Source organism: Chlamydotis macqueenii, chromosome 1, assembly GCF_036417535.1.
Source record: "Chlamydotis macqueenii isolate bChlMac1 chromosome 1, bChlMac1.mat, whole genome shotgun sequence".
Taxonomy (NCBI): domain Eukaryota; kingdom Metazoa; phylum Chordata; class Aves; order Otidiformes; family Otididae; genus Chlamydotis; species Chlamydotis macqueenii.
In genome coordinates, this window is record NC_141556.1 from 194871691 (window position 1) to 194884026 (window position 12336).

Consider the following 12336-nt stretch of genomic DNA (forward strand, 5'->3'; position numbering starts at 1 on the left):
ATTAATCATTCCAGTGGTTTCTATTTTACTTGTATTCCACTGCTCTAGATTAAACTTCCCAGCTCGGTTTACATATTCTGAAGTTATCTTTCCTATGTCCTCCATTTCCTGTGATGAGAAAATAAAGAAGGTTTTTATGCATGTGTGGCAGTAGAAAATAAGAGTCTGTTGTAATATTCAAAGTTCAGATGTTCAACAGCTCACCCAACTACCCGCTTGAGGCAGGACAGATACACTGCAGCAGCTGCTAAGCTTAACCCACATATTTTGTCAGATGTTTCCTTCTTTCTAATGAAGGAAACTTCTCTGCAAAAGATCCTGGATTCATTTTTAAGATGCTTAGCATTTCCATGACGAGGAGTGTACTTCCTTATTCTCTTGTATTTTCTACTAGCTCTTTTATTTATGGTAATGTTATGTTCTACTTGCATATGGAAGAACTAAAACTAGGAGCTTCAAATGAAGCCAGGATCTGTCCCTGAGCTAATAGTGTTGCAGAGACTGAATTACAACCAGAATGCTTTTTCTTAGAAGTAGATAACACTATCTCTGGGAAAACCATGAGTAAAATGATTCAGACAGTTAACAGACTCAATAAACCAGATTCAAATCTTAATAATGATAATATTATTAATAACAATAATAATGTTAGATTGCACCAACTAGAAAAATAAAATCAATGCAAAAGTTTTAAAGATAAATCTTGTAAAGAAACCTTGTTAAAAATTAAGTTCCTGTCTGATACCATCAGTTTGGGAATTGGATGACTAATGCAAAGAGTTTGGCTGATACTACAAAATTAATGTTTGAAAGTTGGCTTTTATAGATTACTGGATTTCTGCACAGTCCTGAAATAGGACTTCAAATTCACTCAGAGCTGAAACAATTTTCTTTTTGTCTTCATCACTTGCTGTCCTTGCTTATGACAAGGGTCAGCATTTTTAAGTACCGTGATTTGGAACTGTTTGAAGCAAGCTATTGCCTGGTTCCAGTGTGTTAATCAGGACCTTGTAATTAAAAGTAACCTCCCAACTAGGAACCAAGGGCTCCATGGCTCCTTGGCATGGTGGGTGGTTTGTTGCTGTGTTGTTAAAACATTTTTATGTTACTGATGGAACGGCTTAGCTATCCAGGAAGAAAATAGCCAAGTTGGCCAGCTACCTTGCCGTTACACACTTGTGTAAAACACTAGAGAAAAGGTTAATATGGAACCTGATACTTCCTGGTGCACTGGCCACTGAGAGAGGAAAGATGGATTTTGGGGAACTGATGCCATTCATGAGTAGGGCTCTGACATTCTGGCTTGTAAAAAAGTTGAGTGAGTTAAATGTGTTACTTAAAACCTGAAGAACAGCATAAAATACGAGTCACATGTGGAGAAGCTAGGGAAAAATAAATGATCAAGAACAGCACACTTTTAAGGAATGAATTATTTACTTATTATTTATATATGACCATCACTGACATTGTTAAAAACCAGAAATCCCCTCTTAATGGTTCCAGAAGCAATTATGACCATCATTTAAATATTTGGGCAAGAGTCCAGAAACCTAACTTGCGTATCTGCTTATACATCCTCTTGCCAAATGCACTCCCCTTTCTCATTCTCTCCTGGAAACCCATCTTTCCTGTTTGTTACCTTACCCTTCTTTCAACACCCATGCCTGTGGGGCTGCAGGCACCCAGCTCTCAGCACCCTCCAGCAGGATGAGGTTTTCAAACAGACTCAGCATCACCTGGGCAAGAGAATAAAGTCAAATCAAAGGGAATACATTTCACCCAGGGTACCAATTACTGATGGGAATTAATTACAGGATGTGGAAGCCAAAGTATTATTGAAAATAGAAAGGAAGCAGAAAAATTAATGGAAGACTGGCCCAACAGAACTAGAAAATACTATGTTCTGTGTGCAGCCTCTGATTTAGGAAGACTCTAAACTTTAGATTGCCAGAAAATGAGAGTAAAATAGGGGGAAAATCTTTCTTTGTTCGCCTTGTTTCTTGTTCCACCTTAAGCCACTTGGAGACAAGAGAGTTGGTTAGATGGCTTTTTGGTCCAGTCTAGTGCTGCAGGTCCTACCTAACAACTTTCTCTTGAGAATGAGATTCAGAAATGTGGCTCAAAATCTTGTCCTGGATCTTTCACTACTCATTTCCAGTATATCTGTTTTTATTTTAAAAATTGACATATCATTTGGTATCTTCTAAAATAGATAAAAATACTTCTTATATTTTATCAGCTGCACTTTAATCTTAGTGTTAGAAACTCCCTTACTCACCACTGATAGTACTGAAGAGATAATGTCCTTGGTGAGTTTTACATGTTTTTCCTTATGAAACAGGCTGTTATTATTGAAGAATACACCTACGTGGGTTTTGCTTTTATGGATGTAATCTGTTGCATGTTTTCTGCATGATGGCATGAGAAAGACATAGAGAGAAAATTGTAGGAACTTTTTCATCTTGTTGCAACGAAATCAGACTTCGAGGGCAAAGGACAATGATGGTTTTTGTGTACTGACAATAGCAGTATCAAAGCAGTATCACTCCCAAGCCCTACAGAGAATGTTCCTGTGCTGAGGACTCAATTAGTACACCAGTTTACCATAGTAGCAGCAAGGTACTCATCTCTTGGGCTGAGGAATTAATCTTCTCAAAGGCTTTAAAATATTGTTAAAAATAAACTAGGGTAACTTAAAACATCTTTTCAGGTGGTGGTTGTTAATCTGCTCTCCCCTGCATCTAGTGTCCAGGCCTAATTGCCTTGTATGACCTGGTGATGAATTGGTCTTATGAATGGCGCTGTGCTCAGATTACTTTGCAACCGCTAACCTAAATATTTGCAGGGTGGATTGTCCTTCTTATAGGGCCTGCTTTGTATTGTGTAGAGTTGTTGATATTGAGATGCCTTAATGTAATTGATCCAGCAACATGCAGATTTACCTACTTTTTTCTTCTTTTTTCAATTTCTTTCTTTGTTGTTTTTCGGTGCTCTGACTGTAGTAAAAGATTTGGCACGGACTGATAGTAAGTGAACTGTTATTCAATTTTTCTATATTTTCAATTTAATTTTGAGCTACCAGAAAGTAGTGGATGAACATCCCTGAAAGGCAGCTCTCTTATTTACAGAATGTATACAGCATGGGAAACATGAATGAGTATTCCTTGCATTGTTCTATTAACACGCCTAGACTCAGATCACCAGTGTGAATATATTACTCCTAGCAGCGTGTTTAGTGTCCAAGCCTTCTTAAGCCTTCTTTTCTTTCGTTGAGACTGATGGCAGTGGTTGTAAAAAGTAGTTTCCAGAGAGGAATGGTCCTCTGAGAACATAGCAGATTTTCAATTAGTAGCAATCAAGCACAGAAATTCTGCAGGCACCATGAATTTTACCATCACCACCCCTTGTCCTATCACAACAGACTCTGCTGAAGAGTTTCTCCCCATCTTTCTTATAAGCCCCCTTTAGATACTAGAAGGCTGCCATAAGGTCTCCCCAGAGCCTTCTCTTCTCCAGGCAGAACAGCCCCAGCTCTCTCCGCCTTTCTTCATAGGAGACCTGGATGATGGGACAGAGCGCATCCTCAGCAAGTTTGCAGAGGATACAAAACTGGGAGGGGTATCTGATATATTGACTAGAGCATCTGACATAAGATAAGAGGCTGATAGAGCAGGGACCATACATCCTGGAGAAGAGAATGCTTAGAGGGATCTTATTAATGTGTATAAATAGCTGATGGGAGTGAAGGGGTAAAGACGATAAAGATGACAGAGCCAGACTCTTTTCAGTGGTATCCAGTAAAAAGATAACAGGCAATGGGCACAAACTGAAATACAGGAATTTTAATTCAAGCAGAAAAAAAAAAAAAAGGTTTTTTAAGGTGAAAGTGGTCAAACACTGGAACAGGCTGCCCGGAGAGATTGTGGAGTCTCCATCCCTGGAGACTCCAGAAAACTCTAAGACCTGACAGGACACAGCTCTGAGCAACCTGCTCTAGCTGACCCTTCTTTAAGCAAGGGAGATGGACTAGATGATCTTCAGATATACCTTCCAACTTCAACCCTTCTGTGATTCTGTGAATAGCAGGTACTCATATCTAACATATATCTCTGCTAGACTCCCCCCATTTGGACATTTGTTCATTTTCTGTGCTTAGATCTCAGTAAACCAGATATTTCTATTTCTCTTGGTCATGATTTGAAGCCTCTTTGTCACAATTTCAGACAGTAATAATTGGTTTCGGACAAGGAATTTCTTTTCCATTGAGATGTATTTGCTCTATTTCTGCTTTGACTTGAGTAGGTAACATGCCCCTGAATCCCACAGATTCTGAAAAAAAATATGCTTTCACAGTTTATAGTACAAACCTGGATACAGCAGAACAGAAGTAGTACAGTATAGTATTGCACTTCTACAAATGAGGTAATTAAGCCTGGACAGTTCTAATTACCTGGTAATTTTGAACCAGGTTATTCTGACTGGTTGATTATTTGACTTCTGTAGGTTCCTCTTGCTGTTTTGGTTGCTTCTGTCCTATTCAACTCTTGAGATTTGCATTAAATAATTTTTTTAGACAAGTTCGCTCTGTTGATTGTTCTTTGTTCTGGAGATTATTCTCCATAAGGTTCTTCACCAAAAACTGAACACTGCTTTTGTATTTTGACTGCTTCACATTTTGGATGTCAGCATCTCGGATCATCAGCTCAAAATCTGAAACACTCAAAATTTAAAGGAAATTTCTGGAAAAAAAAAATTAAAATACTATAACATACTTCCTATGTTATGAACAAAAGATTTAAGTTACTCAAGTTTCTGAAGTACTTTGAGATTCTGAGATTGCAGGTACAATTCAGGTACAAAAACAATGATCTACTGTTCTCTAAGCAGGAACCTCATCAAGCTATTTCTGTTACTGAGTTGCCAAAACTGGACTGGACTTTGCTGCTAGTCTTGCCAGAAAGTTAAGTGTCATATAGCTCTCTAAACTTCAGTTTGTCTTTTACAACAGCATTTGATATCCCAAGCATAGGATAGGTTTCACGGGCAGGAATACCAGAATCTGCAAAAAACCTCATTTATCACTTTATGTCTCTGTTGTTCATATCTCTGTTTTTCATTATTTTTATTTTTCCTGTGTGATCTGAATCCCAGTCCTTCTCTTTGCACTTGTGAAGTGCCTAGAGATTGACATGTGCCATGTAGTATTATTTACATTTCAGTTTCTCCTAAAATTCCGAACCACAAAGCAAGATGTGGTATTTTATTTACTTCCTCTCTCCCAGGACCAAGATCAAAATCAATATTCATGTGGCAGCATTCTAGATGACCACCCTTGGTGAGTGGTTTGAGACTAAGAAAATTACTGTGAACTTATCCTTTATGAAAACCTTATCTTAAAGCTTGATAGAAGCAGAGGAAAGTCCCCTTTTAACTTTAGTGGACCTTGTATGTCCTTGTATGTGACTCATAAGGCTTAAAATGGTAAAAGCCTAGCCTTGCATGAGAAACGTATGGCAGTGAGGAACTTACTTTCTCTTTTTCACCGAAGACTTTGAGTGTAAGAAGTCAAACACTGTGGAGTTGTAATTCTGTCTTTATACTCTCATGTAGTTAATTTTCTTGGTACTGAGATTCCAGCAGAGCTGGAATGGATGAACTAATGAATGTAACTAATGATTGGGAATTCAATAATATCTAATTTGCAAATTATTGCATGAGACATATATGAAGCCTCATACTTTATTATAAATTCTTAATTGGATTATGAAAATTATCTTGGATATGTAACTCTATTATTAAGTAAATCTGTTGGCATTTCTACTTTTAGAAAATTAATGTAATATTAACATTAAAAATTCTCCTTGTGATTATTCACAGAATGACTGCAAGAAACATAAGTCAGAAGTTAATTTATCTTTGAATTAATGTTTTCTCGCATTCAGGATTGCAGTTATTCTCCATGTCCTGCTACTCTAATTCAGAAAAAGAAAAATGCAGTTGGAAGCTGCTATTTCTTCTGGAGAGGAAAAGAGGAGATCAAATCACATTCTAGCAGATCTTTTGTTATGTATTATTTTATCTTCTGTATAGGAAGGGATATACAGGAAGGAGCTGTACAGGACTGGAGAGCATAAAGCCAGGGGCATTCTACATTTTCATATACAATGCCAGACTCTGGGGATAAATGTGGGTCTCTAGGGGAATGTGGCTGCTCTCTCTGTACACCAGGCAGCAAAAGCAGGGAAGCACGGGCCCCATCTTTCCAGCAGGCCCATCTCTGGTTTTCCGCCCCGTGTTGTTCTGCCGCTGGGATAACTTGGCTCCCCACCTGCACTGCCTTCTCCACACCCGGCCCCACTCCTGTGGCGTTTCGCAGCTCCCAAAGACATAATTACACCTTTCGCTTCTGCCCCTTTCATTTGTTACAGTAAATGACCAGGTATGACCAGGTATGATTTTGGCATTTGGTTCTGCTGCTGACACCTGCAAATACTAGAGGTGGGTGGTAAAAGTTTAGAGGCTGGTTGTTATTTTCATTTTCATGGATGTGTATTTAGCATGTGCCAGTCTGGGCCATCCAATTTGTCCACGCTGTCAGGTGCAGCTTGCACAGGGTAAGCTCCAGCTGATAATAACCAGCTCACAGTTTACACAATATTTAACTACAAGTCTTTGGCTACAACTTTAGGTTATTTCTTCCTTGACTGCTTAATTTTACTTTCACTGGAACACTCCCTAAAACTTTGCTTTTGTATGGTAAATGTGTAGGAATGCTGCATATGAGACTATTCAGCACAAAGATTTTAATGAAATGCTCCTGTAAATATGCTTGTTTCTCTCTTGTTACAGTTACTTTAAGCATATGTTTAACTTGCTGATTTTACACACTGCTGTGCAGCTGTTTGTTATACATTAACTTAAGACTTGATCCCACAAGGTAGTGACTGCTGCTGCGGAGGCCCCTTCCCTTCCAGCAGCGTTTGAGGGCTTACAGGGTGCTCAGCACCTCGCAGGCCGGAGCCCTGAATCCAGGCAACAACAGGCTCTTTCAAACACCAAACAGGTTTTCTGGAACAAGGCTCATACGGTAACTGGGCAATATTTTGTGCAATGAATTTTCATACATTTAGATTAAATCTTATCCAGAACAACAGATCTTGTAGTTAATGGCTGCTGGAAGACATAAATGTTTAGGTATGTATGGTGGTAATTAATTGCATTTTACAATTATGGTTTTATTAGTTGTTCCAGTTAAGTGCAAAACCATGACTGAGACTAATATTTAATCTTTGGTGTGCTGGCTGCAGTGTGCTTTGCCCCTCTCTGTTAAACTGTACGTGGTTTTTAGAGTTGCAGATAATCTGTGCAGCTCATCTAGCAAAGCCATTTGGGCGTTGCACATCGCTGCTTACAGACTGTGGAACAGGGCACTTTGTGCGCTGCGACTTTGAGGGGACCCCACCGGCAAGGGAAAATTCCCTGGCATCGCCCCAGCTTTTTGGAGTCCCTTTGGGCAGAAGTCCACCCTGCCACAAAGCTGAGCCACTGGCCCTGCCTGTGTGGGTGCGTTGTCACTGATGGCACTGGGCTGGAGCGCTGTCCTCTACTGTGAATCAGACATTTTGAAAGGTAGGCTTTACTGAAGCTGATCTGTCGTTCACATTTTGGGAAGCCAGGGTTAATACTTAGCAGCCAAATGTGTCTTAATGAGACCAAGAATGGTGTAGCCTGTGCAAACTACAGTATTAATCATTAGTTTCTCTCTGAAATTTGTTTTGGGAGAAGAGCGTGGCATTGGTCTGTGTTGTAAAATTCAGTATTTGGCACAGAAAAAGTGTCATAACATACTGTTTCTATAAAGTTACTCTTGCTGTTTTATGATGATGATCTTCCATTGTTTGCAAGGAGAAAGACAAGACCTGAAACCTTTAGGTAATGAAGTCTAATTCCATCTATGAGCAAAGAAAATTACTTTCAAAAAGGCAGCCCTTACCTTCCTTGTTGAACATCCTGCCATGCTAGGCAAACAAATTATCTTTGATTTTGGTGCCGGTATCACCTGCAAATAGTGGTAATTAGGAGCTAAAAAAGAAACCTGAATTTTGCTTTCAGATTTATACTTAAGGGTGGCCAGAAATCAAGGCACAGTTCTGTTCTGTTCCTGTTGGAGGAATCTCACTTTAATGCAAATCTCTGTGTTAATAACCATATGATTTAAAAACAAGCAACCACACTGTTGACCTTTGCCCTCACTCCTACAAGCTAACTGTCAGTTGTGCACACATTTATATGTGGATTTTCTCTTGAGATCGGTGTGATTCTAAGCATGCAATATGTCAAGCATTCGCAAGATCACAGCTCTGGTGATGTACTCTAACTGAAATGGAGGTATGAAATCAAAACCTAAGTAGACTGCAGATTAAGCAACTTGCTGACTGCCAGTTTTCTCAAAGTAATGGCTATCAAGTTGGCTGCTGTGCTTTTCTGGGAAATAAGCAAAAAACCCAGACAAAGTTGAGGTTTTAGGCGTCTTTAGTAAATTAGAGAGGTTTCTGTGTAACTAAGCACAATTAGCTAAGCTAGCAACACTGAGAAGTTAAAAGTTGTTTACTCATTAAAAGAAAGTGGGGAAATAGGTAGAAGTTTATGGGAACCAAAGTGGACTGCTGATGTCAATGAAGTATTTTCCAAAACTTTCAGTGTAGGATGAAGGCACCACATGATCCCATGTAAGAATATTGCAGCAGAAAGTAGTCACAAGTACTCAATATCCTCCCTGGGAAAGGAGCTCCTGGTTTAGGAGAAACGATGCTGGGGTTGGTTGTATGCTAATTCCCTTTCATTACTACGTGTTAGCAAAGCTGTTTAATACTTGCTGTAAAGCCTGGATTTCACTCTCCTCTCATTTTAATACCAGGTTAAATCTGGAATAATAAGCTCTCAAAAGCTTAGAGTTTCCAGTAAAATGAGATTTGGCTAAAAATTACATGTTGGTTTTTACTAGTAACAGTGCTGTAGCTTTAATGCCCTAAGCAATGACAGAAGCAAGATCAGTGAGAAAAGGTAATATACTTTATTAGGATATTGAATGATTTAATAGATGTTGTTACCTCTTGTTGCAAACCTTAGGAAGGGTTTCTTTCTCCAGACTCCCTCTGTCTCCCTTTTCTTAGACTTCAGAACAACAAAAAATGTAGTGGTCAATTTTGAATAATTTCCAAGTGTTTGTACAATGTATTTTGTTTAAGTGTTGGGAAATCCAGACGTAGAATATTGTGCATGGAGCAGAATGGCTGCTACTTCATCATTTATCAGGCAGCAATATCTGTGACTCTGAGGGCTGAACACTGAACAGGAGCTGTTTATCAGCTGAACGATAGCAGGATTTCTGATAAATTAAGCATCTTCTCTTGGCCCGGTACAGTGAAGTATAAAGCTGATACTACAGTAAGCTGAAATTGGCTTGTTATAAAGGTGCACCTCTGACTCTTTGGTTAAAACAATTATCCTGGAATGTACTTGTCTGTGGCTCTTCAGGACTTTCAGAGTTAAAGCTTTCATGTAAATCTTGTCCCTGCTAGGAGTAATTACCAGATGCTGACAGGGGGTGTCACCAGTGGCTCAGCTGAACATATGCTGCGTACGGCTTGGCTGCAGGCACAGGACAGGGAGGCCCTGTTCCCTGCTGCCACAGAGACTGGTGAAAACAGGTTATAAACCAACTGATTTCAGCATAATACTAAAGGTCAGCCCCTACACAGTGTTCATCCTGCCAATGAGATTGAGTAACTGCTCAATCGTAGATTGCCCTACCAAAATTTTCTCATCATCAAAAAAGAGTTAGATGGCATCTTTACTGAGTTATTTTACAAATGCTGTTTTCTGAGGTACACAGCAATCCCAATGTCCTTGCACGGAGACTATTTCTGCATTATTTTTGTGGTAAGGCTGTAATTAAAACTGAATCAGAGACTGAATGTAAAGCAGACCAGTATCTCTATTTACCTTAATCATTGATTTTAATCTCTGAATTTGACACAACAGCACTTCATAAAAAATTAAATTAACTGTTTTCTGGAAAAGTATTTTCCTGCTTTCCCACAGAACATATTTACAAATAGAATCATAGAATCATAGAACAATTAGAGTTGGAAGGGACCTTTAAAGCTCATCTACTCCAACCCCCCTGCAAGGAGCAGGGACATCTCCAACTAGATTAGGTTGCTCAGAGCCCATCTATTTGGGATGTTGACAGAATTTTGTGTTTCTTTATGTCTCTTTCATGAACCTGCTACGGGTGCCCACCCACCAGCACCACCCACACACTCATCTCACACCCACCCATCCTGGCACCCTACGGCTTTGAAATGGAACAGACTGGGAATAAGCTGAGGGCACTCCCATGTTCTCCCAGCCCTTTCCAGCTCACAGCACTCCTGGGCAGCTCCTGAGACAAATTTTGAGTCTGGAGCCATTTCAGGAGTCCTGTTGCTTGTGGAAGGAGAAGTTTCCATTTGCCTTCCTGCACTTTCATCCCTGTCCCTGGATGCTTACTTCCACCTCCTGCCCTGCAACAGCTTGGGTGCAGCCAGGGAAGCTGGTCCAACTCACAGCCTGGCAGGAAAAAGTAGAAGAGACGTCCAGCATCTCTCCCTTTAGGTGATGGCATGCTCTTAGACTGGCTCTGGTCATAACTTCTACCTTCATCTGCAGAGACCTGGTAGATGGACAGAGATGATATGAACAGCAGCAGATGGTGTACGGCAAGCGACAGCATCTCTGGGTCAGTGTGTGACAACAGGAGAGAGCAAAGCAGCCATTCCCATCCTGGCACAGAAGCAGAAAGTCTGCTGAATTATCTCATGAAAAGTGAGAGGTGGGAAGAGATCTGGCTCAGGTATTTAGTATTGCCTGGGCAAAAAACAAGCTTAGGATTGAATGGATGCAAACTGCCTCCCTTCCATACTTCAGCTAGAAATATAGCTCACACCTCCAGCTTACTGTTTTAGTTATGTACCCCAGCATGTTGAGGGAATGGCTGCTAAGGTTTTTCTCATTAGATTTTTCTTAACCTGAAGTTTAAGGAGGCCTTTTTAAAAAAGGGCAGTGTGACTGACAGAAACTGAAGTGTCCATTTTGCTGTTTACAATGTTTAGGCAAAGACAGCTCACCAACGTAAATTAACTTTTGTAGTAGGAAAATGTGTAATCTTTCAGGTTCAGAGCTATCCTGTGCTCTTACAAGACATAAATTACTAGCCAGATCTGCAAACTCTAGTTTACAAGATTAATGGACCATCATCAAAATAGGCAATTGAGTCTTAAAACACGCACTTTAGTCTGAACTCCTTTCAAAACTTAGACTTCAGGGTTTGTCCTCGGTATGGATAGATAATGGATTGTTTTCTTCGTGTGTACACTTTTTATAGCTCTCATCACGGTAAGCACCAAAGTGCCAGAGGAGCATTGATGGATTTGTCCTTGCAGGCCCATAGGTTATAAGGTACTGCTCCTATCATCACCTATTTTACACATATGGCACTTAAGCTGAGAAAAGTATGCTGAACTGCCAAGGTCAGAGAAAAACAAAATCCAGAATCCCTGTTCCCCAGACTCAGTCATAAAAACATCTTTCCTGCCTTAGATGGAGATTTCCTTTTTTTTTTTTCAGATGTTATACCGTTACTTTCAGGGCTGGTAAAATCCAGAGTTGTTAAACCTCCACTCACAGGAATTTGGGTGTATGAGCCATAAAACTCTCTTGGGGCACTGGTTCTGATCTCCCTTATGTCAGACAACTATGCCATTTGGTACCTTAGACATACATAACTAACTTCATCTCAGGCTAATTAAGTTAGGTTTTCTTCCATACTGTTCTAATAGGAAGATAGTTGCATGATTCCAATGTTCTGATCTTAAACAACCTTCTTCTGATTTTCCACCAAAATCTGACTGACTTGTGCAGCTACAGTATCTTAAAGAGGCAGTCAATATGTAGCATTTGTATTGCTTCCTAGAAACAATTATAACACTACAAATAACATCAGGCTTCAAGAGGAGATTTCCTTGAGTATCCTGCTCATAAAAGATCTGATTTAGTATGTATGGCTGGTTTTAATAGGACCAGTAAGCTAGCCCAAAATGTATAAATTTGTATGTGTCTGAATCCTTGTCCAGACAAATAAGTTTCAAGAGAGCAGCATTGTGTTTTCTGCATCTTTAAAATCAGGTAATTTATATCCTGCCAAAATAAACAGAAAATTTGCTTAAATTTGATCATCCATGTTTTAAAAAAAATACTCTTGATTTAAGTGTTAATAAAGAAGAAGGTAAGTAG